The following is a 24648-nucleotide window of genomic DNA, read 5'->3' on the forward strand; positions in this document are numbered from 1 at the left end:
ATAGAGAGAAATACAGACACACTACTAGAAACACAAGGAATAATTAAAATTTATAGTTGTAATGAAGCTGAAACACAGGGGAGAATTACTTACTTAGAAAATGATGCGAATGCAGAAAATTCATTTTCTGAGCAAAAGTTTCCAGAAGCTGAGTCTGCAATATACATATTTCAAAATAATGATAACATGGTGTGTCGCATTTTCAAACATAATCTTCATTCTTACCCAAGTTAAATCTAAGAATGTAAAACTCAGTTACATTGTTCTTAGTTTTGTTAATTTAATTTAAATGGTTTTCAAGGATTATTGAAATGGCTGCTTTTAAATCTTCTATTTTCATGCTTAAGTACTTGTTGGAATCTTCTGTGTGTGTTCATGTTGTTTTTTTTTCCTCCTGAGTTTTTCATGAATAATGGTGCTACAGAGTTCCTTATCACTGTTCTCCTAATTGACCTGATCACTTTATCTTTGCAAAGGTTTAAGTTAACTCTGATTCTCAAATCTGTATCTATTGAGCATCAAACCCACAAAACCAAGTGCCTTTCCATCATGATATTCCTTCAGAAGCTCATGTACTCTATGTCCCCAAATTTTTACCTGTTCCTTTTTCCATACTTCCTTTACATCCTCAGTTTCTTCCACATTTCAAATCATAAAACTACCTTTCACTCGCATTAAGCAATAATTCTTCTTCTAACTTTCCCCATCACACTGTAATGCTGAGAGTGGGGACAGGTTAAAACAAGGAACAAGTTTCACTTCTTCAAGGCCCTCAAGCATGCCTGTTAGGGATTGAATTGTACCTGTCCCTAAAATTTCTATGCTGATATTATACCCTCAAGTATGATTATGTTAGGAAATAATGGCCTTTAAAGAGGCAACCAAGATTAAATAAAGTTGGGGTCCTAATCCATAGAACCAATGTCCTTACCGCAAGAGGAGGAGTCACCAAAAGCACAACCACATAGAGAAAAGGCCTTATAAGAGGGGTGAAGTGTGAAGACAGCCATCTGCAAGCCAGGTAGGGAGGATTCAGGAGAAACCACACTGCTAACACCTTGACTTTGGATTTCTAGTCAAATTGTGTGCTGTTGATGTTACTCAGCTGGAGGTGTTTCGTTTTGACAGTATTTATACACTCAATGCCAGGCCTAGTGCCTATGTATACAGACCTTGGAGTATTGTGGCAATTGTTAAAAATAGTACCAGAAAGAAAAATAAATAAAAGGAAAAAACAAAGCATAACTATTACCTAGGAGCTCTCCACTCTTGGACAGTCAATGCAATGAAGAGTTATCGAACACACTGTGTTTTTTAAGTTGGAAATTAAGACAAATTAGATGGTAGAAATATACCAGTGAAGAGTACTTTATCTCACTTTATCTCCACCAAAGAGAAAATAGAAACATGTCTAGTAGGCTAAAGAAATGACAAGAAAATGAAGACAAGGAATCACGGATAAGCAATGGGGTTATACATACAAGAAATGACTGCTTCCATTAGGAGTTTTCTAAGGAAAGCGTCATATAGAAGGTGACATTTAGTTTGAATTTTAAAAATGACTAAGAATTCAACATGTACAGAGATGAGGGCTACTGCAAAAAAGAACGAATCCTCAGATCTAAGACATATCAAAATAATGTTGGAGAAATTTTCAATACTCTAGTAGTGATGGAACATGACTTGTCGTGTGTGTGTGTGTGTGTGTGTGTGTGTGTGTGTGTGTGTGTGAGCTGTGCTCATGTGTGAAACATAGGGAGAGGAATGCCTTGATTCTTTCATGGTGACATTTGAATAAAACCTCTGGGAGGCAAGTGAATCTGATTAGTAACACTCATAATTTTTTTTTTTGTTGTTGTTACTGGGGATTGAATCCAGGGGCACTCAACTACTGAGCCACATTCCCAGCCCTTTTTCGTATTTTATTTAGAGACAGGGTCTCACTGAGTTGCTTAGCACCTCGCTGTTGCTGAGGCTGGCTTTGAACTTGTTATCCTCCTGCCTCAGCCTCCTGAGCCACTGGGATTACAGGCATATGCCACCATGCCTGGATCAAACTTTTTATTGAAACATACACCTTGAGGAAAATACTGGGATTGTTATTTCTCCTATTTGAAAGCAAATTACAGGAACAGTACTATTACATTCTTGTGAAATGTCTTGCTCTGAAGACAAAATGTTTTTCAAAAGCATGGTTAAAAAAGAAGAAAGCAAAATGTTTAAAATTTACATATTTTAAATAAAATTATTTGTACCATGAGTGCAGTTACCTAGGTTTGAACACTACTTCCAAGAATCTTTTTTTTAAATTTTTTATTGTTGGCTGTTCAAAATATTACATAGTTCTTGATATATCATATTTCACACTTTGATTCAAGTGGGTTATGAGCTCCCATTTTTACCCCATATACAGATTGCAGAATCACATCAGTTACACATCCATTGATTTACATATTGCCATACTAGTGTCTGTTGTGTTCTGCTGCCTTTCCTATCCTCTACTATCTCCCCTCCCCTCCCCTCTTCTCNAGAGAGAGAGAGAGAGAGAGAGAGAGAGAGAGAGGACTTGATTCATGATGGCTTGATTTTGTGGCTTGATTTTATGATGATGTGAAATTGACAGACATTCAGGAGAAACAAGACTTTGAATTTTGAAATTTTATCTTTTCCTGGGATAGCCAAATGCTGTATGCTGTATTATTGTCTGTCTTGAAGTTGGGCAGTGGCAGTGACACCCAGCTCTCCACCAACCACAAGACCACAAGGGGAAATAAAGTGTACTGTGTGACTAAGGTGTGATATTTGATAGGTCAGGTGTATTAAATGCATTTTGGACTTATATTTTCAATTTATGATATGTTTATTAAGACATGACCCCATTATAAGTCGGGGAACATCCTAAGTAAGTTGGGATAATTATGTGTGTGTGTGTGCTCTCTTCATCCTCCAGCTAAAATGCTTCTAGTGCTCCCATGTGCAACCTGTAGGAGCAACAAGCCTGTTCATGTCAGTTGTGTGTGCACTTACGCTCCATCTTTCCAGATTATCACATGAACTGTGTATTCAAAAGCAGGCATCTCTCCTCTTCCCTTCCTTTTCCTCCTTCTCAATACTTGCTCCCAATTAGCACAAAAGAGAAGCTATCCAAGGTGGTGATGAACACCTGTGCTCACCATCCCTTTTAATACTCTCCAGTGGTACACAGTTTGGAGCCCTTTGACGATACGGGTTCCTTCACATGTCTGCTCTTTCTTCATGGTTTACCTGGAGCTTGGTATACCTACTCTACTCTATTCTCAAATTGGCTCATACTTTCTTCTGCTTTTATACTCAGGTCAGGCACCTATCTGCTAGGATATTATGACTGAATCTGTTGTGGTCTTGTTACTTTCTCGAAGCTGTTTCAGAAGCCTTACCTTAGTGTTCTCTTAATAACACATAACTATCTCTCAATAGTCTACCCTTATTGCAATCAAATTATATGTTCTTTATCCTGTCTTATTCCTCTTTATAATGCTAGACTACAATGTGTTGCATAATAAATTATGGTTGGAAAAAATGAAGAACTATTGTTCACAAACACCAGAAATGGGTATTCAAAAATTAACATTAGGGTTAGGTACAGCAAGAGTCCCCCAAATCTCTAAGGAGATCTACATCAGGCCCAAACAATGAAAGATAAAGCTTATATTTCGTAACCTACTTTTTCTCTCTTCCATTTTTTATTTTTCTCATTTGCTTGGTGAAGGAGGATTTTTTTTTCTTCCATAAGCTCATCATTTCTCTTCAGCAGAGCCTATAGACATTGGAAGAAGGTATAGGAAAAAGAGAAAAAAATTTAAATTATGGAAATATAACTTTTATCGCTATCTATATTTGCTACTAACATAAAAATTTTTATATTAAGATATAAAGAAATTCTTAATCAATTTTGGTCTCAAAACTTCGTAAGTAAATTTCTATGGAATTAAAAATCATGCCAGAATATGTGTTGAATAAATATTAACATAATGATGACCAATTCAGCAAATTAGTGGGTGGCCACAATGAGTCATTTAATCTCCCCAAAAACCTGAAGGCAAGTTTCAAGGCTTTAAGTTAAGTTTTGCTACATGGATCTATAAACTGACCCCATTTAGTTAAGCACTTCTCTGTGTGTGTACCCCAAAGAAGTCCTCCCATTGTCTGACATAATCCCCAGAACCTGTAAATATATTAGGTCACATGGCAAAGGACAACTAAAATTTGGGTAGAATGTTGCTAATCCACTGACTTCGAATTAGGGAAACTAGCCTGCATTGCGTGGGTGAGGAGTCTAATGTAATCATGAGTCTTAAAAAGTGGAAGACAGAAGCCGAAGAAGAGAATCAGTGGGGATATGATGATGAAAGAAGAGGGAATCATGCTGTGTTGAAGATGGAGGAAGAGAGCCACAAACCAGAAAACAAGCGCAGTTTTATATGTTGGGAAGGATAAAGAAGCGGATCGCCCCTGAGAGCTTGAAGAGAGACACCACTCTGCTGACACCTTGATTTTTGCCAACTATAAGTTTTGGACTTGTGACCTTCAGAATTCTAAAATAACAAATTTGTGTTTTGTTGTTTTAAGTCACTTAAGTTTTTAATAATTTATTACAGCTTTAATAGCTTAAATTGAAATTTGGAAAGTGACTAGAAAAAAATAACATTGCTACTTAATCAGGTGTACTGTTAACTTTCTAATTGTATAAGAAATATCACAAATTTAAAATTGTAATTAAGGAGCATCAATTCTCATATTAACTGAGGTGAGGTTATTGAGAGCTAGCAAGGCTGACCTCCTCCAGGCCTAATCTCCCATTTCTTCCCTCTTTTTTCTATTGAATGGATTCAATGTCTATAACATGAGCCGGGCTCAGAGTGTGGAGAGGTTTCAAAAGTGTGGGCTATGGAAGATCTTATGTCCTCTTCCAAGAGCCCAAATAGCAAAGATGACACTTGAAAAGATAAAGAATTCTATAAATTATCAAGGACTCCCTGTTTCAGACTTTTTAAAAATATAAATACATCATCAGAGCGATCGTGTTTTGGAAGCAAGAGACAAAGCTGGAATAATTTCATGGATTTATATTAAACATTATGCATTATTACAGAATGAGTTTCTTGAAATCCAAGAGACATCTAGCATCTTCCTTTTGCCTATATTAACCTCACTTTAAAGAAGCTTGTTGCAAATAGTTTTGAGTCATTTGTTTTCCATTGGTGAGAATGAAGAAAGCAGAAGGAATCAGAGGAGAAATACGTGAATAATACCTCAGTAATGAAGTTCAATATGAAGAGGGAGATCCTTGTTTTCTGTTTAAGTCAACTTTTTTTCACTGTGATGAAAAGACCTGACGAGAATATTTAGAGGAGGAATAGTTTATTTTGGTTCACAGTTTTAGAGGTCAAGTCCACAGAGAGCCAACTCCATAGCTCTGGGCTCAAGGTGAGGCAAAATACCATGTCAGAGAAACATGGCAGAGAAGAGCAGCTCAGGACATGGCAACAAGAAGCAGAAAGAGTTCTGCCCACCAGGGACAAAATATATACCTCAAAGGCACACCCAGTGACTTACCTCCTCCCACACCTCACCTAGCTAGAGTACCACTCAGTTAATCCATGCAAGTGGACCAAGCCATTGATTAGGTGACACCTCTCATAACCTAATCATTTTTGTCTCTGAATTTTCTTCAATTTTCTCACACATGAAGTTTTTTGGGGGGAATACATTCCAAACCAGAACATTTTCCTAACTAGCTGTAATCATCTCTGTGGGCCTATTTTGTATTTTATATAGTATTATCTTTCTAGAAGTCAGCATACATTTCAACATTACCTTTACTGTATCTTGGCAGTGTTTGTTTTTCTGTACTGTTTGGTCATGATATGCTTCAAATATTCTCTTGATTAGCTTCATTTTCCTATCATGGTCATTCTATATATGGAGAAGAAAGTTTTAGAGCATCCTTAAAACTGCTTTCACTAACCAGAAATCTTGCTGCTTGTTGCCTGGGCACATTCCATAAGATAAAACCTCAATCGACCCCTCTTTGGACAGGACAGCTGTAACCATCAAAGACACCTATTTTTTCATGGGAACAAGAGCAGCTAGTAACTCTGGATCTCATGCCTCCTCTAACCTTGAACATTGGTGTTAAGTTACTTTTCAGCCCAAAGGTAATAAACAACTGCTTCAAACTAAATGGTAACAAAACAGTGTACTGTGGACAGTTCTTGATTTAATAAATAAAAGCTCATAAGTCAGTCTTGAAAAGGTTAGCGTTTGGCTTCAAAAATCTGAGTAGCTTAAAAACTGAGCTTTAACAGAAGGTAACCTTAAACACAAGCCCCTGCCGGAGTCTGTACATAGGCATTTTTGTTTTGATGATCTTTCCTGCTCTTTCCAAGCCCATGGGGATTTTGCAACTCATACTTTATTTAGTAATACTCCATAATTCTTTGCAAATGAAGGGAATGATAAATTTAGTGATAGAGATGGCTCGTATTTTGGGTGATTGGAAAAGGATCAAGGTCTTCAAAAACCAGCAATAAGTTCTTTCACATAGGCATATCTCATACTGACTTCCATGTCGCAAGCACCACTGATTTTCACATTTTTCATATCACATCATCTGATTTTCACAATATTTCTACTTATTAACATGTTTGGACTCATTTGAGAACATTGGCAAGAAACCAGAAATAGAGCTACAAATGTACTAAGGAATATGCCAAATGCAGTGTCTAAGCAAGAGGAAAAGAATCAGAACTCAGTATTTTCAACTTTATTGAGGAAATGATTAAAATATACTGTTGATTATTTGGCACATTTTGTATATTGGAGACTTCAGAGACTCAGTATGAGCTAATGTGAATATTTTCCTCTCCCCACTAGAATGCTACCTATGTGAAGACGGGATCTTGTTGGTTGAGTATACAGCAGTGCTGTATCCCTACCATTTGGCATATGTCCTGGCCCTGAGTAGGCATGGAGTAAATATTAATTTAGCAAATCAAGAAATTAAGAAGAGTCTGAGAGAAACAAATAAGTCTAAAAATTCACTTGCACTTCCCCTTAATATAGACATTATTTATTATCATAAATTTTGTGCTTTTGTAAAATTAGAATGTAGTCATAAAGTTTTGGATGCTGATTCATGTGGGTAATGCTTGGTCTGCGGTTTTGATATACAAAATTTTGAGAGGGTGCCTTTCATGTTACCTCCCACATCCTCAACATTTGTCAAGCCTATATATGTGTGACAGGACTGAAGCTGTGGATAAGTAGGGTCATGTGTGTGTGTGTGTGTGTGTGTGTGTGTGTGTGTGTGTAGATGTCTTCCCAACTATAGATTGACAAGCTCTAGATACTTTCAAGGCTTTGATCAGCTAGACAGAGCTGCATCCACACAATTGACCAGTAGGGGGAGCGGTCACCAGCTGTATAGGGGGAGCGGTCACCTGCTGTATAGCACAACCAGGCCCAAACTCTTTTTGTGAGGATCCATAACACAGTGGTAATGTTTATCTAAATAATAAAAACCATAGATTTTGTTAAATATGTCAATAGGTATATCTGACAAATTAAAACCCAATAAAGTGTAACATATGACCAGTTGTGAAACATATTATACTTTGTAACATAAAATTGGTTGTAGTGCATGATAAGTTGGCTCTTATGTACTATAGATTATTAGCACTTATGTACTATAGATTTTTTAATAAATGTTTTAATTGGTTTTTTTTGTTGTTGTTGCAGATAGACACAACACTTTTATTTTATTTATTTACTTTCATGTGGTGCTGAGAATTGAACCCAATGTCCCACACATGCTAGGCGAGCGTTCTGCCCCTGAGTCACAACCCCAGCCTGTACTATAGCATTTCTGTAGTGGCATTGTTTATCATCATTCACCTTTTCCTTTTTTCTCATAACCTGCATTTGCTTGATTATTTGCTTGTGTTTATGATGCATTTGTTGCATGTCCTTTGTCATCTGCAAAAAGAAAAAAAAAGGTAACAGAAGAGAAAAAATAAAAAGTAGAAAACAACCCAAACAACTATGTAAAACAGCATATTAAAATGTAACACAGTGTTTTCAGGATTCACCTCAATTTTTTTTCCCATCTACTATGTTTGTATTAAACATTTGTCAGATATTATCTTGTTTATTTTTCAGAAAAATCATCTTTACAATTGGTTTCATTAATCTAATTTTATAGGGGAGGAAATTACTATTTAGAGAAGACAGGAGATTTCTTCAGGATTGTATTATTAGTAAGTGGCTAATCTGACAATTAAACCTTTGTCTTTTGACTGTAGTTCCCAGGTAATTATCTTTTCTCTTGAGTTACTCCTTTGATCAGCTATTCACTCAAACTTCAACATATGCCAAATATATGGGGTCAGTTTTTTCTTCCTCATTCCAAGGTCAGCATTTGAGACCAGAATCTTACTCAATTTTATAGTGATCACTGTGTGCTAAAGGCACTGATCTCCTTCACAAAAATCTTTTGCTATTTTTTTTAGGAGGTATAAGAAGTGCCTGCTGTTCTCTGGCCTAGTCTGATCTGCCCTACAGCAAAATATTTTGGAAACCTGAGGTGACCAGTGGTCTTCTTACCTCTCTCGAGAAGTGGGAAACCCACAGAGACTAACAAGTTGGTTCATCAGGAGGCTGACTAAGGAACAATAAACAAAACTGGCCCAATATACCTCCACAGTGGCTTTGCTAATGATATTGATTCTGCATTTACTGCCATGAATAACATAATTAAATTGCCTCATGTTTGCATTTTGAATTTTAAGAAAAGACATTGTAAATCCAAACCTTCTATTAAACAAAATTACCATCTGTATGTGTTTCAAAAGCTATTTTGGGTCTTATTTGTCATTACTCTGTTATCAAAATAGAATTTGAGTTACTGGATAGTTCTATTTAATTCTTGGAAATTGTAAAAATGTACAGTTTAATATGAAAGAGAAGCATAACCCCTGTTTAAATGTGGCCATTCTTCATAAATTTTTTTGTGTATTTATGTAATTACCAAAGACATTATTTTATAATACTTATTTTAAGAGATTCCACTACATGTATTGATAGTTCTTTTAATTAATTTATGGGTTCTCAGTCTAATATTTACATGTAATCTCCAAATTAATATCATGCTGATTTTGTTCAACAATTCTTACTTAACCTTAGTCATATTACATCAAATAAGCTAAAAGATTGGTTCCCTAAGGATGGTTAAATACTATATTATTTTTGTTATTAAAACTATAAAAACTTGGGCTGGGGATGTGGCTCAAGCGGTAGCGTGCTCTCCTGGCATGCATGGGGCGCTGGGTTCAATCCTCAGCACCACATAAAAATAAAAAAATAAAGATGTTGTGTCCACCGAAAACTAAAATATAAATATTTAAAAATTCTCTCTCTCTCTCTCTCTCTCTCTCTCTCTCTCTCTCTCTCTCTTAAAAAAAAACTTTAAAAAATCATAATTTCTAACACCCCTCACCTCTCATGACTGGACTGTTGGACTTTCCTGCAGTGGTGTAATACAGAACAGGCAGCAATGCGAGCCCGAGAATAAAGACTGAGAATCTCATCTTACTGAGTCTACCCATAATGCTGTGAGTATCCAGGTGTGGTCTGAATGGGATAATTTTTAAAATTTCTAAGATCTCACAAAGGCAGCATAGCACATTAACAGCCCAGAGCCAAAGCCAGAACACATGGGTTCAAATTGCATTTCTGACACTGCCCTTGATCAATTGCTTAAAGTTACTCTTTGCTTGTCTATGAAATGAGAATAATGCACTGTATATGCATTAGTATGAATAATTCACCTAGAACTTGGCCTGACACAATAGAAGAGCTATCTTTCTATCCCTGTTCTTATTTAAATTGGCTACAGTATTTAGATCTTTGCATGATTTTGAGTAGCTCAGATGTTCATCCAGTATTTGTTCCATGAATTATCTCTATTAAGCTTCAGGGACCACATCCATGAACAAAACATACAAAGACTCCTGCCTGAGTGTTTCCTTATAGTTATATGTTCTACTTGTAGCCTCCTCAAAACTCCAACTTATGAGAAAATATTTCTTATTTAAAGTTTTTTGCTTTTTAAACTTAGTTCTTAATGTATCTAGTTGTAGAAACAGGTTTACTTGCATCTCTAAACCCAATTCTTTTTATCCCACTTCTTATTATTCTTACTGATAATATAGTACCTAGCACATACCAAGAGCTTATTTAATACTTAATGCCATATTTCCTATGATAACGATGTTAAGATGTGAAAGAGAAAAAGTATTTAGTACTAGAAAATATAGTATTACTATTTTCTTTATGGAAGATTATGTGACCAACATGGCCCGAATATAATCTCTCCCAATGGAGCCAAAAAATAATTTGTAATCTACAATCACAGTCCTTCAACAAAATAATTAAAAGATTTATTTTAGCCATCTCCTAGTATATAATGAATTAAAATATTTAAATTAAATCAGAAAAGAAATGTTTAGTTGCAGTTGCATGTGAACTTCAATCCAATATGATTCATGAATAGTCTTCTCAAATTGTCATTTTTTTTCAAGTGAATGCAAATGTCTGTGATATGTGATCATTGGCTAGTTACAGAGTTGGTATATGCGACAAAATTGGGGGTATCTAATAAGATCAAGTGACTTCTCTGTCATGTTCTTGTTAATATTTTTCTTATAAACCAAATGTCATGTATATTCATTCTAGACGATTCTACAAGATGATATACAGAGGTGTTCTTGAATTTGGAGGTTACAAATGCCTCCAGACATCACTGTTCCAATATTCCAAGATCTACTGCATGAGCTCATACAAAGACAAAATGACCCAACCTGACTCATGAAACTACTACTACTTTTCATGAGAAAGACTTCCCACATCAATATAGTTAGAACAATATTGTGACAAATGCCAAGTTACCTGGCAACACTGCTTAGAGTAACAGCAGGGAAGCAGAGTTTTCTGACCTGGTCCACAGCTATGTTGGAGAAAAATGTGTTTTACAACAGGATCTAGGGCTTTATTCTGCAGACATGATTAACTGCTAATATCTCAGGACAAGTAGCTCGGTGATGATGTCCTTATCGAGATGAAAAAAGTGAAGACTCATCAAAGAATCTGAAGAAGAAGTCATAGTGGAAAATCCTCCTACTCCAGTCATATTATTTAATGATGTTTGGATACATTTTTACATATCAATTCTGAAATGAAAAACCCCAGACAGGGGCGGTAACTTAAAATATCCTCAAAATCTTTAGAGAAATGAAACCCACCTTTATTTTAGAGGAGAAGGTGTTATGTTTCATCCAAATTTCACCAACCTGCTGTCTCAGGATATTTAAGGTATCATGAGTCTGGATGACATCCCTCAAAGCAGTATTACAGTGTAATTTTACTATCAAGCTTGGTTTTTTCATATTTATTAAATGGCGGTAATAGCATACTTTTCTTACCATTATTTTCATGGGTTGCTTGGATTAATTTTATAATATTATTTAAATAGATTGTACTTAATTCAGTATGTAAGTATTAAATTCTTGCCTATATTCCAAAAAGATCTGCATACATTTCCATGCATTTTTTCTACATAAATCAACAGAAGCAAACTAAAAAAAAAAAAAACAAAAAAAAAAACCAAAAAAAAAAAACACATTTTCCTGGCCTATTTCTTTAATGGACAATGTATTTACCTTGGTAATGTAGGATATGGCTAAAGCATAAGGAACATAGGGTTGCTTTGTTGGGAAGACTTTGAGCTCAATCGGCCTTTCGTTATTTTCATTAATTACTTCCAAGTTGTTTTCATTAATCACTGTTGACATAAGGCAGGTTAAAATAAACATAAAATAGTATTATGTATTATACTTTCAAAAATATATATATTTATGAAAACAAATATATATATATATAATATCAATAATATATGAATACATAAACAAAAATATATAACACACACATACATATACACATTTACATAACTGAATTTTTAACATTCAAAAATCACATTAAGATTTTTCATTTTATCTTTTTTGCTTCTTCAGGATTTCTATCAGTTTTTCTATCAGTTCAAATAAATAATATTCACATTTGATAAATGAGATGCTCAGGGAAGTGATTGCTCTGTATTCCTTTCATGTACTCTTGTCAGGCTTACTATCAAGGTTACACTGGCCTCATGAAATGAGCTCGAATGTGTTCCCTCTTTTTCTAGTCCATGGAAGAGTTTTGGCAAATTATGGCTCATTGTCTCTTTAAATACTGCTTATTATTTATATTATTTCTTATTGCTATGGATCAGATGTCTTTAGTACATTGAATGTTCTTCTATTTGCCATCCTATCATACACATTTTTACTTTATTGATATTCTTCTCAGATTTTAATGTTTTCAATATTTTCTGTTATAAATAATATACATAAATATATGTGTGCATTTATACATATTTTTTCTTTTCTTTTCTTTAACATGTTCCTTATTACCTATATTTCCCAGTTCCCTATTAGGACACATTTAAGGGTTGAGAAGCCAAAATTAAGAGTGTTTAAAAAATAAGCATTGAAATACTGAAAAACCTAAATTCTATTCCTATATTCCTAGTGCTATAATAGTTAAGTAGTTTGATCTTAGGCGAAGGATTGTTACCTCAGGACATGCTTTCCTCATTTGTAAGTTGGTAAATTAGGGATATTGTGCAAACTTAATGAGCTATTGTAAAATTTTTTAAAAAATGTTTAAGTACAAGACATTTAATAAATTCTATAGAAGGAGCAATTATTATTATCTTCACTATTGGTAACAGTTATAAACAAAAAATGTACTTTTTTAGAAAATTTTATTTTGTTAGGTTAATATATGAGATAGATACATCTATCAGATTTATTCTTATTTCTAACAACTTTAGGTAATATCAAGTCTTACTATCTCTAAATTTTATCAATATAGCATAAAATAACATGCTTTTTAATATTCTCTGTAAGAAAATTGAAAATTTTGTGTGCTAAATCTATTAGGAAGAATAGGTTATTTGGATGTTCTTTATCTTGGTTTGGGTGTGTTTTAACAAACTTGTTCTACAAGTTAATAACAACATTTGTATGTTGTGTAATCAAATACCTTTTTCCACAGTTGTACTTTTTTCTTTCCACCCAATGAGCCACCTGAAAAACCTCAGCTTTCTTTTGATGCCAGATCTATCCATTGAGGGCACTCCCAGCTCTTCAACTTCAAAAGAAACAGATAATCTCAGGTGAAAAACATTGAGAGTAATGTATATGGAAGGAATCAAGGTGCCTGAAACCAACCCTAAATGAAAGATGGACTAAATCTCACACAGTAAGGAAGATAAAAATAATTCTTTGTAATTAATATTTATTTGCTATGGCCCAGAATGTCAATGTCTCTGCTGAAACAATGTTCATGCCCGTAGGACAGGAGCAGATGGGAGCAAGTATACTAAAACAGTGCAGAGAGAACACATCATGCTGCACAAAATTAAGGATTCTGGGAACTATAATTAGTAGCATTGTTGAATCATGCTAGAAGATACATTTAGCTGTTAGGCAAGATAGTTTATGTTGTCTGTTTATGTCTCTGTCTGGATGGAAACCTCTAAATTTTTCTGATCTCCAACATCATCTAAGTACAAAAATAAGAGATCTGATTCATAACCAAAATGAAGCTCAACCTGTGTTTATAGAATTTTCAATTTTTGACATGGTTAGAGATGGTGAGACTATAAAACACATTGCTATTTTATATTGCCAATAAAGTCCTTGATATTACAACTTTCCTCTGTATCTATACAAAAGATATTCCATTTTAAGAATTAAAATGCCTGAGTTTTTAGTGAGACAAGTGTAAACCAAATTCTTATATATCAATACTATTTTGCAAAAGATTTTTATTTGTGGAAGAGAGTAGATACATGGAATAAGTTATGCCTCAGGGTCCGGAGACATCCTTATTCCATAACTCTGCTTTCAACCTCCTATTAACCAGCTTAATGGCAATATATAAATATTGAGGATTCTCACAGGGAAATTATAAAAAGCCCAAATATATCACTCTGTAGAATATCCCTACGCACTGAATTTCAATATTGAATGACATAAAAGCTTGTTGTTATTTTCTCAGCTTCCTTGTCAGGTCAATCTGCCCCCATGTCATTCTCTTCTTTTGCCACTATAAAGCAGTGTATAATTTTCAAGCATCAAAGTCGGAGATCAACAGAGATGCTAGGCCAAACAGCATTGAGTTTGTGAACAAATGCCAACAGAGATCCCCTTTCAGACTTCCTCATTCATTAAAAAAAGCATCTCTCTCTCATTCAACTCCTGTTAGACATATACCATGTTACTTATAAATGAAACCATTACCCGACTCCAGGGGCTTATTCTGAGAATTTTCATTAAAAATGATTGTTAAATTTGTCATTATCTGATGCTTTTTTCTGTTGACTTGGAAAAACATAGTGATGTCTGACTCAATATATTTTTCTTGAAAATTAAAATGCCTTATGAAAAGTCAGACTATAAATTGGCCCATTTCAGTAGTTGGTTATTTTTAGAAAAACCATCTCTAACTAGGAAAGAGAGAAAAATCTTCAATCTTTATTGAATTATCTCCAAAAGACTTTCACTCACAACAAATAAACCCAACATTTTAAATTCTCTTTACCCACAATTTGGTCTCCTCATAAAACTAGTCATTACATCATGACAGCATTGTTCCAACTGTCCTTGGTTTGTAAAATCTTCCCAATCTTTTCTTCCCTCCAGCCCAGTGTCCTTCCTCTCGTGGCCTTCTCCTTTCTCCCTTTCTTTTCTACAAGTAACTCTTGGTCAAGAGCAGTGAAAAACAAACAGATGGGGTTCAATTTACAATTATTACTGTAAAACTTTGCATCACCTAAAGCAACATAGATCTTAAAGGTATCTCTTTATAGAAGAATAAGGAAAGCCAGAATCATTCTATAAAGTGATCAGCCGTGAGATTTTTCTCCCATTTATGTTACTTTAATACATGCTTTTTAATGTATCAGCCTTTTAAACATGTTTCCATTTGTTGTGGAATTATGAATTAAGTTGAAGTCTCCTTTCTTTGCTTCCTATCTTCCTCAGGGAACTTTCTCTTTCCTCCCTCTCTCCTTGGGCTGGAGGCAATATGCATTATTAGTTTTTCACCTGAAGTGTCCATCCTAGTTCACTGGCAATGTAAATTCTAGATTTAGCACCTCTAATCAGAAAATCTGAAATTTAAATGATTCAAAATCTGAATTCTTTGAACTCTGTTGTGAGACCACCAATGGAAAATTCCACACTAGGCTTCATGTGATTGGCTAAAGTCCTTCACATGAGTTCTTATACACTCATTGTTCCAGGGACAAGGAAGAAATTCTTCTTGTATGTGAGAAATGAAAAAGATTCTGAATGACAAGATTCTACTTGTCATTTTTTTCTAAAGCATAACAAAAGCTAGTGTGTTTAAAAGACAAAGCCTTAAAGTAACATATTTAAAAGTAAGCCTTAAAGTAACATATTTAAAAATAAGCCTTAAAGTAACATAAACAAGGAAGAAATATCTTGTTGCTAATCACTTTGCAACATGACTGTAGTTTTCTATATTCATCTATAAATGATGCCTTTAAAACTCATGTAGCTTTCGGTGTTGAAAAGTCCTTGTTTTTTAATAGGTCTATAAATTTAAATAAGCACTTGAACATTCTGCTTCCTGATATTGGTTTTAAAGGAGAGCATTTGCTAATTCGGCATTTCCTTTCTCACTAATAAATCTTAGCTCTAGCTGTCTGTTCCGTCTCACTCGTTATACAGAAAGACAAAAATGACTTCTTAGTCATAACTCTGACTTCATACATCTTGACTGAAACCAAAAGATTCAATACTCAAAGTAAAATTGTACAAGTACATGCGTGATTCCTCTCACTGCTGTTTCCAATCATGGAGTCAGTCCATCCCTCCCTGAGGCAAAGATATCCATCTCTCCTTGAGTAATTTAAAACTATGTGTGACATATTTGAACTAAAATTTGCAGAGCTATTCAAAACACTTTTAGAGTCTTGCTCTTGATAGGAATATGTCAATAATTGTTTCCCATTTTGAAGAGGTCCAGACCCTTTTTACACATGCATATTTAAAAACACATCAGAAGCAGACATAGTACAAATATTAATAGTGACTTTATGCCCAGAGTGAGAGATCCTGAGTCAACAATTGGTGTGATCTACATCATGTCCAATTTAAAAAATACTTGAAACTCTTTTCCATATGACAGATCACACAATCAGAAGACCTACTTTAATAAACGAACTGAGTGGGTATAGTTTTCCCTGTGGAAGAAGTGGCCACTCAGATTTATTATGAAAATAACTGTTGTCCATGGCATAAAAAGAACCTCAGGAGAGTTTTCATAGATGCTGAAGGAAAAACAAGGACAATGAGTAAGAATAAGAGCAGGCCTGCCAGTAGAATTAGCTGTTAAGTTTGAAATGTATTGCTGCTTCTAAACTAGATAGGTACACTTCCTACCACACAGCCTACCCCTGTTCATACCAGGCCCTCACAGGAGTTGTGATGCCCATTTGTCAACAATAGCAGAATTCTAAGAAACTTAGATCTCCAGAACCTTCTTCACAGAATTTATTTGGGAAACTGTCATCTTCACAAAGGTGTCAATAGTCTGGTTTGTGTTGTGGAAATAACCCCCACACCTCAGGGCTTAGTGAATACTTTCCTCCTCACTTGTCTTCAGTCATTCTTGGTCCACTAGTTCTCTAGACAGCTCCCTTCCAAATAACCACTTTGGGTTCCAGGTCCTCTCTTCTTTCTCTTCTTTATTCTAGCCCTACCGTTTGGAACTTCAGTCACTATAGCGGTTGGAGAGGAAGATCAAGGAACTCACTTTGGCTCCTACAGGTCTCATCTCAGAGGGGCATGCCCCTGCTTCTCATTGACCTTTGGTAAGTATAGTCTTATTGGCACAAATTAATTATGTGGAGACTGTGAAATAAAGGAAATCATGTGGACTATTTGGATTTGTAAGGTCGGTGTTTCAGTCCACATGTCAGTTGTGAGCCCAGCATTGAGGAGTCCAGATGCAATTAGCAGCTCTCTCTTTTCTCAACACAACCACCCTTAAACCAAGAACTCCCAACTCTGAGGCCACAAGACAGAAACAGCCTGCATGCCTGTGTTGCAACTGGGAAGAGAGCTGCTCTCCAGAGTTACCAAGTCACAGCCAACTCTGAGTGTACCAAAAATAAAGCTTTATATATTAAGCTGATGAGATTTTAGGGCTTATTACCACAATGTAGCCTCTCCCATTTGAATAATACAATGGTATAGAAAGGTCTTCTCTCTCTCAGGGAGCCAATGGTGCAACACATTTTGCCATTTGTATTCTCAAATCATCCTTCAGATTTCTTAGAAACTTTTGCCAAGTTTTGATACTGTACTCATTCTCAGCTTTGTGAGACTTCTGGGTTTAATGCTTTCTGACATTTAATTTTACAGTGACATATTTTCTTAATTCTGAAAAGAAACAGGAAAATACAGATCTATAGGAGACTCTAGATATATAGGAAAATACAGATCTATAGGAGCAGACGTGTAATTAGATCTCATCAAAATTGTTCATGTTAGATACAATGTAGGACAATGTAAAATATATACCTGATTAATTTCTTTAGAATTACTGCTGTTATTAAATTGAGAGACATGAGTGAAAATTAGTAGTAAGGTAAAAGAACATATACTAGTTGAATCAGTGGTATTATAGGTGAAACTGTCAATATTTTTTTTATAATTAAATACTAACATACATGCATATTTTGTATTGAAGTTTCATCTCACTAAGCAATTAATCATGGCTTACCCTGTCCATATTCTTCATCATATTTAATACCTTTAGTCACCCAGGGTGGATGAGTTTGTGTTTCATCTGGAACAATTCCAGGCAAGGGAGCATCAGGGACAATGATACCCTGTGCCATGGCTCTGGTGATAAACCTTTTGTGTAACTTCAGCTCCTTGATGGTTTCACAGTATTTCCTGAAGACCCCATTCTGTAAGCATATTATGTTTTCATTAAGTGAAAAGATGCTTAAATTTGGAACTGCTTTTAGTAATGATCAATATGATTCTAACCTTTTAAAAATATTTTGCATTCAATCCAAAACAGGTACAGAAATCCTAATAAGTTCAAATCATTATGTTACACCCTTTGGAGACTTGGGAGTTTAGGGTAATAACTTAAGTCTTTCTCTTTATGTACTCACATTTTAAAATTATATTTAAATACATAGTTACATTTACAAGATCACGTTCTTTAAAGTTAGTAAGACAGTGGGAATGACATCATGGGAAGATGAAATTTCAGCTTATTCAGTAGAATGCATAGGTTTTATGAACTATGTAGTCACCAGAATTCAATAAAATGATGCAATACTTCCTTCCCACATTTTCACATGGATCAGTCATGTAACATAACCACTCTCCGAGTCCTTGGGTGTCTGGGTAGGGCAGGGAGCCCTTTCTCATTCTGCCAGAGGAGTGGCATCTTAGTTCATGATTAACTCATGATGGCCTGAGGGATAGGGAGTCAGACAGCCTAGAACATATCCTAGTTAATTCCTGGTCTGAATTACTATAGTGCTTGGTTTTCTGGGAATAAATGATTAGGAAAATCTTCTTCTGGAAACTTCTCAACTTAATAATGTGAACCTGGAGACCTTTGTAATATCAGAGTGGATTTTCTAGACCCCAAATATTACACCAAAATTACAACACCAGGTTTTCATTTTAATGTAAACTCAGAGAAAGTGTTAGTGAGTGGATCTCATTCTTTTCAATTCATTTCTACGTATTTATTATTCTAATAAAATTTCTGGATTTCTTTATCATATCAGTATGCATCAAACTAATATTTTTACAGGTATTACAAGAGCCAATATCTTTAATGATCCTCCATTCTCTTTGATTTTCTGTTCAAATACTTATTCATATCAAAAGGTCTTATTTATTTTAAATAATATTAAACTTTGAAAATATCTCATAAAATTGTAGGTGATGTAGATGTACAATGATTGAAGTCAAATAAATAATGGTCTTTGGAATAAGATAGATTTTTTTCATAGTTGAAACAACATGAATATATGATTTATACGTGTACCAAATAGAAATAATCTCAATGAGAAAATGATTAGTGGGCTATAACTCAGGTTAATTAAAATATCAGTCATAATCATTATTATAAATGTAAATAACATGGTTGATTTTTAGATAAATTGGACTTCTTGGGTGTCATAAAACATTTCTTCTTTTACTTTCTCTTAGCCAGGTACATACTAAGTTGCTTATACTTACTAACACACATAGATGCCTTCCTGTCCCCGAGGAAGGAGAAACATATTTTGGTATTTGGAAGGAAGACCCTAAGTAATGACATATCAGAGAAGAAATGAGATCATTTCTATCTCATAGGTTTTGTTGGAATCATTTTGAGATACTAAGAAGAAATTGATGGGATAGATTGAGGAACCACAGGAATACTTGGAGTTTTAAAAGCCCAGGTAGCAAAATGAAGAGTTGAGGTAGGTTGTTCTCACTGTCTTTGCTTGAAATTCAGGAGTCCCTTGGCAACTGCAAGATTGAAAACTTTAAAATCATCTAGAAACAAAAACATTGGCACAATCCTTGAACTTCGGATGATGAATGGCCATGATGGGCTTTCTCCAAATCTCATGAAGAGTGGAATTAAACTACAAAAGAGAATGTTTGGAAGAAAAGACCAAGGCAGACCTGTTGCTATGCTAGAAATATTTAACCACCAGCTCTCCAGACAAGGGAAAAATTCTAGCTTGTAATGTTAAATAAGTCATAATTACATACGATCACTGAACATGGCTCTGGGAAGAGATGTGCACAGTGGGCTCTGGTGAGCTTGTAAGAAGCAACTCCAACACAGTACTGACTAGAGATCTCACATCCTCATTGTTCAAGGAAAGATGACCTATGGTTCATGAGAGACACCTCTTAAGTGATTTGGCACTTTCTTCAGCATTACATTTTACAATCAAGTAGAGGGTTTGTTGCCACCACTACTTAAGAATAAAAATGAATCACCCAAAGTGTCAGGTCAGATTTCTAAGTAACATGAATAATATGTCATAATTATAAGAATTCCTGAAGGCATACTGATGGTCATTATGTGTGGGAAGGGCAATACACAAAGTCATGTGGATCTTGTTCATTCATTCACTCACCTTTTTGCAATTACCATTGTTTCTCCTGCTTTAACTTGGGTTGTTTCCCTTTTGAGTCTATTCCAGTAATTATCTCTTCCTGACTTCCTAATTATTTCCTTGACTTCTCTGGATTTTCCCAGGATACTGGGTAACTGCTCAGACCTGGTTTGACTCAGCAATGAGTGTGAATTTGCATAGGTGAGGCAATATGAGTTGCTTGAGTTCAATCTCCTATTTCCTGATACATTGATGCTTTCCTTTAGGCCCCCGAAAATTATCTTCAGATTCAGCTACACCCCCTGACTCTACTCCCTAGAAGGTTTTTAGAATGTGCTGGTATCCTGTCTCATGTTAGGTAAACTATAATACATTCCTTTGGAAATCAGATTCCCACCAAATACTGCACAGAACCATCTCTTTTGGAAGCTCAGCGTAGACAAAAAATATATCTTCTGCACAATTCTGAGTATGTTTTGCCATTTCTTGTTTCTTTAACACACAGCTTTGTTAGCAAGTGCGTAACTCTTAGACCTAAAGTGACAAAGCCATTATCAGACAATATAGGAATATCAACTTCCAGTATTTTCTGCTGGTAGAATACTGGAGATAAGGAGGAATTTGAAGAAGGGTTAAATCTCCTTTGTTCTCCAGAAATTATATCCTAATTTAAGTCAGCACCTCCCTGGTAAGAAAAAAAAACGGGGATATTTGATGCTTAAACTTCTCACTTTGTATTCTGACAGATTTGGTCAATTTATTAATTTAGTCAATAAATATTTATTCTTTCTAGAATGTTTGGGAATAAAAATATGTACCAGATATGGATTCTTAGCTCAAGAACCTATATTCTATGAAGAGAGATAAGGCAGGTACACAAATGGTAATATTAGAAAGTAGTAAGTGATAGGGAACATGAGAAAAGTAACCAAAAGACAAGAGAAGGGAGGAAGTGTTCTCAACCGGGAGGATTAGGAGAAGGAGACATCTGGAGGATGGGGAATGTGGACATGTCCTTGGGCTGGTGGAAAGCAGTGAGTGGGGCATTTCATGTAAGAAGGAAATGTTGAGATTCTTCAAAGAACAGCAAATAAGCTGATTAAGCTGGAATACAGAGTTTATTTTGACACACCATAGGCGGAACTAAATTAGAAAGGAGCAGAGTGGTGGGTATTGAATAATTAAAGTGTGAACTCATGAAAGTCATGAAATCCTAGTGATCCAGTTATTCCTCGGGGCACTTAATTTGATGACAATTGAACGGAAGAGGAGAAAAGGTCATATTGGGGAAGGAAAAACCTACTGGCAGCTATTGTAAAGGTATCATAAGGAAAAGGTAGTAAGATTCTAGGTCATGGAAAACCCAGTGAGAATAGAGAAAGGAATCAGATAATAGTAGTTAACTTTTATTGAGCATTTGCTATGTACTAGGCACTGTGTCTGCAAGGATGATCTCTCTTTAACTTAACCAGAGGTTTCTGAGATAATGAGGGAGAATCAAAACTTTGCCTTATATTTAGAGTCAGAAAACTGCTGTCTCTTATAGCAGCATGAGATAAGCTGCTACCACAACAACTGTTTTCCCTCCTGTAAGAGGTTTCAGATTGATTAGAAGAGCAAATAAAGAAAAAGCTCAGAGTTTTTTTCCCCCCATAGGCTGAGTGACTTAAAAGATGAAAAAATTTTAAACTAACTTCATGTCATATCATAGTTATAATGCAAAACTTAAAAACAATGATTTCTAACTTTTAGAGTTGACAAAATGATGGCCTCTTTCATAAGGTAATTTGATATTCAAAGAATCTATCATCTTTCCATTAACTTTCAGGAAAAGATAAAGAAACTGCAACTTATGATAAAGAACAGGACATATTCCATTTTTTTTCCTTTCTATTTGGTCATATTAACAAAGGTAATTTATAACTTAAAAAATCTGAGTAAAGTACATGTTTAGTCCCATGAGTTTCATTTCTATCTATGTAATGAGCTACATAAGGCTCCTTGTCCAGTCTAATTCTGATTTATGCTTCCTTTTTGATGGAGACTAATTTTTATCTCAACAAAGAATGTACTGTAATACCAGCAGCTCTGGAGGCTGAGGCAGGGGGATCATAAGTTCAAAGCCAAGCCTCAGCAATAGCGAGGAGATAAGCAACTCAGTGAGACCCTGTCTCTAAATAAAATAAAAAAAGAGGCTGGGGATGTGGCTCAGAGTGCCCCTGAGTTTAATCTCATGTACCAATAAATAGACAAACAAACAAAGACTGTATATATAGAAGTGTGTGTGTGTATACACGTATGTATATGTATATATATATATATATATATATATATATATATATATATATGAATATATATGTATATATATATGAATATATATGTATATATTGAATATATATATATGCCAATTTTGAAGCAATATTATGACCTAATTTTACAAGTAAAAATATTCTGAAGCTAAGTAGGTTCATTTATTCAAGTTTGTACAATAAGTGGAAGATTCTGGATTTTAAGATAATTATTTATTTATCTTTTTATTTATGTCCATCACACCAATGAAATATAACCTTGATGAAGGTAGGAATAATTTAGTAGATAAAACACTACCTGCTTCAATTGAAAATGGCTGTTTAGGTGAATGAAGCCAGAGAGTAAGAACACTGGGTGGCTGTTTTCAGCCACTGGACTTAATTGCTTCCATGGAGACACTCTTTTAACACTTGGAGACATGAAAAGATAAAGAACAAGGGTGAGATTCTGTGGGTAACAGAAAATTAGGAGAAGAGTATTTACACAACTCAGAATGTGCATAAATGAGATGATATTATAACATGTTGATTAGTGTGTTTATGGCATATTTGCCACATTGATCCTTAACTTTACCAATTACATAAAAGTAATGCATTTTTTGTTTCTTCTTTCAAAATGAGCTATTGATCTATAAGAATGGAGTTATTACATTTAGAATTGTTTTTTTAAAATCTCTTTCTGTGTGTCTTCTTGGAGACTGACTTGATTTGGAAAGTTCATCTTTGTGTCTGTAATCAGCTTCTGGGTCTGAATACTAACTCAATCTTTGCTCCTCTGGAAGAAAATTATTTCTTTATTTTATTACAGCACAAGCTTTGGCTGTTCTGATTAACAGGCTTAAAAGCAAATTAACATTAAGTGTGAGGAGAACATTTGTCATGCTAACATCAGGATCACTTTCCATATGGTAAACAATTTTCCATGTAAGATTTGTTTAGATGTTTATTCTAGATCTGAAAAACTGTTGCATTGTGTTTGGAGTCTTTGCAAATAACCTACAGCCTTTTTTACATTAATTTCTTTGTTATCACTTTAAGCATTACATGTAAAAATTTCAACTTTCATTATTGAAAATAAAATTGATCTCATATTACTTGTCATGTTTAGAAGAACAACAACAAGGAAATAACCTGAATCTTGTATATGTTTATACATATGTATATACATATATCTTATATATGTATATGCATATATGTTAATAGTATTCCTAATTTTAAAATCTTACTATATCACTTTTATTATTTTTCTTCTTTTTCTAATAAGAGAATTGCATCTGTATATTTTATTCTTAAAAATTTGAAAGCTAAATTGCCATTTTGTGATTTTAAGTGTAAAATAAGATACTTGGTTTAATAATTAATATGTAACTTAAAAATTCACAGCAAATTTTTCCTATAAGAAATGAACATAGAAAGTCAACCTCAGGTAAAAATAAAATCATACAAACCATAAAGTTATGCTAAGGAGTGACTAAAGTAAGATCAACTTTAACATCACATTACATAATAGAATGTCATTTCAATGTGACACCATAGTAATTAGATTTGGAAATATGAAAGCATGTATAGCCAAATTTAACCAAAGAGGCTATATTGTGGGTGTTATTATTAATTCTTTATGGGAGCAAAGAAGTTTTGTGTGACTGTTTCCCACATTTTTTTCCACCTACAGACAATAATTTTGCAAACTTGACTATGAATTTTATTTTTAGGACTGAGATGTAGATTCCTTGTATGTGCAGATAAAGAAACAGAATTTAATAATGCTGAACTAAGTAGTATTCTATATAATCAGTCAGCTAAGAGCTCCCCCACCCTACTACCTACTCCAGGTTTTCCTCATCGTTGGTTAATTGTACCTGGTCTACACTGATCACTCTCTGGGGAAACCCATTTCCTCTACCTTGAAGTAACTGTACTCGGGACCTTGCCTTCATCCTTAAGAAATTGCTGCCTTACCCATTTACTCTTATTGGCAGGTGTAAAAACATCAAGATGAATCAAAATAAATTTCCC

At 34.6% G+C, this 24648-nt stretch overlaps 1 long non-coding RNA gene across 1 annotated transcript in view; it reads left to right on the top strand.

Moving 5' to 3' along the window:
• The window catches only part of LOC125617908, a 43678-nt gene extending 21483 nt beyond the window's left edge, over positions 1-22195 (top strand). Inside the window, exons 2-5 of the long non-coding RNA XR_007349046.1 lie at positions 9569-9650; positions 13192-13398; positions 16925-17041; positions 19563-22195. This is a non-coding gene — a long non-coding RNA (uncharacterized LOC125617908). The remainder of the gene's footprint in view (positions 1-9568; positions 9651-13191; positions 13399-16924; positions 17042-19562) is intronic.
• Positions 22196-24648: the final 2453 nt, after the last annotated feature.

The sequence above is a fragment of the Marmota marmota genome, unplaced genomic scaffold (genome assembly GCF_001458135.2).
Source record: "Marmota marmota marmota unplaced genomic scaffold, marMar, whole genome shotgun sequence".
Lineage (NCBI taxonomy): Eukaryota > Metazoa > Chordata > Mammalia > Rodentia > Sciuridae > Marmota > Marmota marmota.